At 41.3% G+C, this 4,771-nt stretch overlaps 1 pseudogene; it reads right to left on the reverse strand.

Annotated features, from left to right (window-relative positions):
• Positions 1–208: 208 nt before the first annotated feature.
• LOC147449025 (uncharacterized) lies at positions 209–2,696 on the reverse strand (annotated as a pseudogene).
• Positions 2,697–4,771: the final 2,075 nt, after the last annotated feature.

Genomic DNA, 4,771 nt, shown 5'->3' on the forward strand with positions numbered 1-4,771 from the left:
AAATCAATACTTCAATCGTAATGACTAAGAATGGCCAGGTAGGAGGTGCATCTCACATAAAGGGGTCACAATCAGTCCAGATATGCAACTATCTCATTAAGCATTCACAAAATTAGAATTCAGGTAGGACCTTTGGACCGTTTATTTAGTGATTACCTTGAACATTTTTTTTGACCTGAGGAGAGCTAAACATGCTCATATGATTATCTTAACCATTATATTGTACCTGACCTATGTTCCCTTTCCTAAAACCAGTTATATAATAGTTCTTTGCCTCACCTTTGCAGCGCACCTTCCAAGAAAAACTAGCATGCGAATCGAACCCTGGAATTCTCATAAACAAATCATACTCGCTAACCACTGCATCAAGTGCCTAGACTGTGAACGCACTTTGTTTGTTATTAAAAAATAAAAAAATGTTCGGCATCCGTGCCTGGCTCTCTGAGCCTGCCGCTCCTAGCCTCACTGCTCGCCCTATGCTCCATGGTGACGTATTCTCCTCCCTGACACATGCGGTCAGTCACCACCTTTGCTTTCATTCTCTTTTTCTTAACACCACCAGGGCATCTCCAAGGACCTGTGTACTCACCTGGGAGAGCAATTTCGAAGATTTTGGAGATTTTTTTATTATCTTGCAACTGGTAACACCTAATTAATAGGTATTCCTAATGGCTTCAAAAAAATAAAAAACCGTTGATCTGTTTAGAGATTCCAATTTCAGATAAGGGGTGGCAAGCGCATGCATCTTCATGCATCATGCCGCCATCCTCATCCGTTTTGAGTGCCGACTCGTCATGATCCTAATGAGCTTAGTTTGGGTTTTTTATGCGGCCCAAATACCAGTCATGCATCTTGGCCCATCCCTAGATTGCAACGGCCACCACAAACATGACCATAATTCATGCATCACTTTGCTTGCAAGGTACTGACTCCCATCGTGAGCGTCAGCACAAACTCCTCCTCACATCATCATCATCCTTGCCGAAGAAGTTTGAAAAGAGGAAGCTTAATAAGATGAGTCCAAAGGAAGCCGTTGAGAACGCGAACTTGCTGTGGGAGACAGAGCTCAAAACTACAAAACAACTACAAAACAAAGGCCTCAAAGAAAGCAGTCATAGATTTAACTGATCAGTAGAGAAAAGCTAGCTTTTTTATGAGATGTAGCTATAGCAGAAAGGAAAAACTGCCGTTCCAGGTATACAAGACACCATCAACTAGTTCGGTAGGATTAATGACACAATGCTGAAGACATTGAAGCTTCTGCCACTACAGAAGCTTGCATCACAATGTATAGACAAACATCTCAAGCATAGAAACAATATACAGCTTATACATCAAGATTAATTGAAGAAAGAGTTTGTGGCAAAGCCTTGCTAACTTGAAACAAATTTGGAATCCAGCACTGGCTGGGAATGGTGAGAGTAGATCTGAAGCCAATGTCTACCAAGTGAGGGGGGATACTAGGAAGCTAGAGAAGTTAGAACATCAGTGGTGAAAATTTCACTTAAAGAAATCTGACAACCTTCACTGAGGACAGATGTGAACATTGTTTTCAAACCTTCACTGAGGATAGATCTGAACATTCTTTTCAAACAAGATGATTGCACAGGCTGGCTACATTGTCAAATATAAACAAAACTGACAAAAAAATCATTATACCAGACATAAATGGAGCTGTAACATCGGAGAAATGTCAAAGAAGGCACGAAAAAATAGCATTTCATAGAATAAAATAGAATAAAGAACGATAGAATGAGATCTTAAAGGCACTCACTTTGAAGGCAGTCGCAGTTTTTAGCCTCTTTGCGGACAACATCAAGGACATAATCAATGAGCTCCGTGCCTTCAGTGTAGTGACCCTTGGCCGAGTTGTTGCCAGCTCCGGACTGGCCAAAGAGGAAGTTGTCAAGGCGGAACATCTGCCCATACGGTCCCGTTTAAACACTATCCATAGTACCTGGCTACAGATCCATGAGCACGGCACGAGGCACATAGCTCTTGTAGCTTGCCTCGTTGTAGTACGCATTCAATCTCTCCAGTTGCACGTCAGCATCGCCGATGTATGACCCCGTGGGATCAATGCCGTGCTCTGTGCATACCACCTCCCTGAACTTGGTGCCAATTTGGTTGCCGCGTTGGACCCCCTGCAAAGGTTCCTCCTCAGTCAACCTCCTCAGTCAAAGTGACAACTCTGCCGAATGACAAAGGTGTAGAAGCAAGGGTCTTGATGTCTTGGGCATTTCTCGGTGTCAGTATAACTGGCAATAAAAGTGGTAGCACCCATCGGAAGAATCTTGGAAGCTTTGTAAAGGAAAGATGTCCTTGAGGGTCACTTGCATTGGTTGGGCACACCATGCGCGCTCGAGAATCCAACTGCAATTGTGGTGTATACCCTTCAAAGAGACTAATGCACGTTGGCTCTGCAAGTAGAAGTTCCTTTACAAATACGAAGGGAATGTTTGCATCCTTGAAAGCGCTAACCTCTTCTTCCGTGTAAACAAGACCCCATTCTGTGTATGCGGCGACCTTCTGAAGGAGAGCATCAAAGGAAGAGATTACCTGCACGGTAATAGGTTGTGTCCACATTTGCCACTTTGCCAACAAGAGATACACCATGGAGCTCTTGTATTGTGTAAATCTATGAGAGCCATGCTTGTAGTAGTACCATCCCAGTGCACGTGCAAGATCTCATGCATCTTGGCGAGGCTGAGAGGAGAGTGCGAGTGCACTAGATAAGAAGCTACTTGGCTATGGCGACCAGATTTCCCGCTCGATTAAAAGGGATGTGTGTAAGTAGGGGTCCGTCACAGGTTACTGTTACTATTACAACAATGTTCGGGAAAAGTGTGCCTCAGCTTAGCATTGAGCCGGTTGCAAAATCAAAGTAGGGGAGGGCAAGAAGGAGAAAATTCCCCTTAAAATACATGAAAAATAGTGTAATTTTGCAAAAATACTGGCTAGTATCGTAAAATTTCCGGTTCAGATTTGTCTTGAAGGGATTTTTGTATGTTTGTGGAAATGATTTTTTTCGAACACTACATGTAGGACACGGGCTAGAAAAATGCATTTTTCCTAACCAAAGAAAATAAGGACAAACTTGAAATTCTCCCGGTTTTTAGGTCAAAATTTGAAGCTTTTGCCGGTAATTACACTAAAACTTGTGAAAATTTCCAAGTTTTCTTTAAGGAAAGCTCAAAATCTAACCGGGACTTCAGGATTTCAACCGGTTAAAATACACTGGACCCGATTTTTTTCTAACACTGGTAGGGCAGATCGGCTGTCACCCTTTTGGGACATGAAAGGCTGGTTGGTGGCTTTCTTCAATCGATGTAAAGCACACTTTTGAGCAAGGTAGAGGTTTCCAAAGATGAAGACAAATTTTAGAGAGAGAGAGAGAGAGAGAGAGAGAGAGAGAGAGAGAGAGAGAGAGAGAGAGAGAGAGAGAGAGAGAGAGAGAGAGAGAGAGAGAGAGATTTAGCAGAGTAAGAGAGAGAGATTGAGGCAACCTTGATGTGCGTAGTTTGCGAAGAGAGGCAAGGTAAAAAATGAGCCTATAATATTGTTGTTATTTGCTGGATTGATAAGAAATTTGAAGGCTTGGAAAATATTTTGAGCTTTTCTAATATGGTAATGGGATCTTATCACAAAAGGAACCATTACTAGACTATCTATTGTTTCATAGAATGGTGTCATCAAACAGAAGGTAATAATTTGTTCCAACCGGTAGAGAAGGTAATTTAAGCGTTACCTATAGAAGAGCTAAATAGCTAAAGTTGTATCAGACACCCTTTGAGCACTATAGTATCGTCCAAGTATTTGGTGTAGTTCATACATAAGGGTACATTGTTTCCATCATGTTGCCATGAAAGGTGGTGAAACAAATATAGAGTGAAAATCCATGTTCTCACGATGTGTCATTTCTACATTTGAACTAGCATAATAAATACTAGCTTTAAAATTTTTTTTTTTCTCTCTCTCTCTCTCTCTCTCTAGCCAATGTGTGGCAGACAGAGAGGAATTAGGATGTATTCTTGTTCTTCAATGATTGACATTTTGTTGATGACAACACTTATGTGTTATCTTTGTGGACATAATCGCCTATTTTGTGAGGTAATATGGAACAAATTACATGCTAACCACTAAAAAATGCATCTCAATTGTAAAATAGGAATAAAAATTAGAAAAGCTTGATCAATACGATCAAAATAGATACATGGGTACTTTGGGAATTTTAAAAATTTGAAGGGTATTTTGGGAATTTTGACAAATTAGAGGGGTTTAAGCTTGGCTTTAAGAAACGAGGAAATTTACATAAGTTTTAGTGTAATCACCGACAAAAGCTTCTAATTTTGACCAGAAAAATGAGAGAATTTCAAGTTTTCCCTTTCACCACGCCATGAAAGTATTCATCGATGCAGAGAGAGAGAGAGAGAGAGAGAGAGAGAGAGAGAGAGAGAGAGAGAGAGAGAGAGAGAGAGAGAGAGAGGCTTACTAATGTATTTAAGGTGGCTCAGGTAGTTGAATGTAGCCCCAATGTAACCCCTCTCCCCCCCCCCTTATGTGTACGATATGAGTATGAAATAATGAGGGGCTACCCCTATTGTATACGCTTATGTACAAAATCTAAAAACCCCCTATTGTACACTCACGTGGTACCCTATGGAAAAACACACTGAATCCCCGGGGTTACCCCATGCATCTCTTCTATAAGCATGATAGGACCATATTTCACGGCTTTGCATAGACACGTTGTTTTTTCCCATGCACATTG

The sequence above is a fragment of the Adiantum capillus-veneris genome, chromosome 10 (assembly GCF_014529385.1).
Source record: "Adiantum capillus-veneris isolate H3 chromosome 10, ASM1452938v2, whole genome shotgun sequence".
Classification (NCBI taxonomy): domain Eukaryota; kingdom Viridiplantae; phylum Streptophyta; class Polypodiopsida; order Polypodiales; family Pteridaceae; genus Adiantum; species Adiantum capillus-veneris.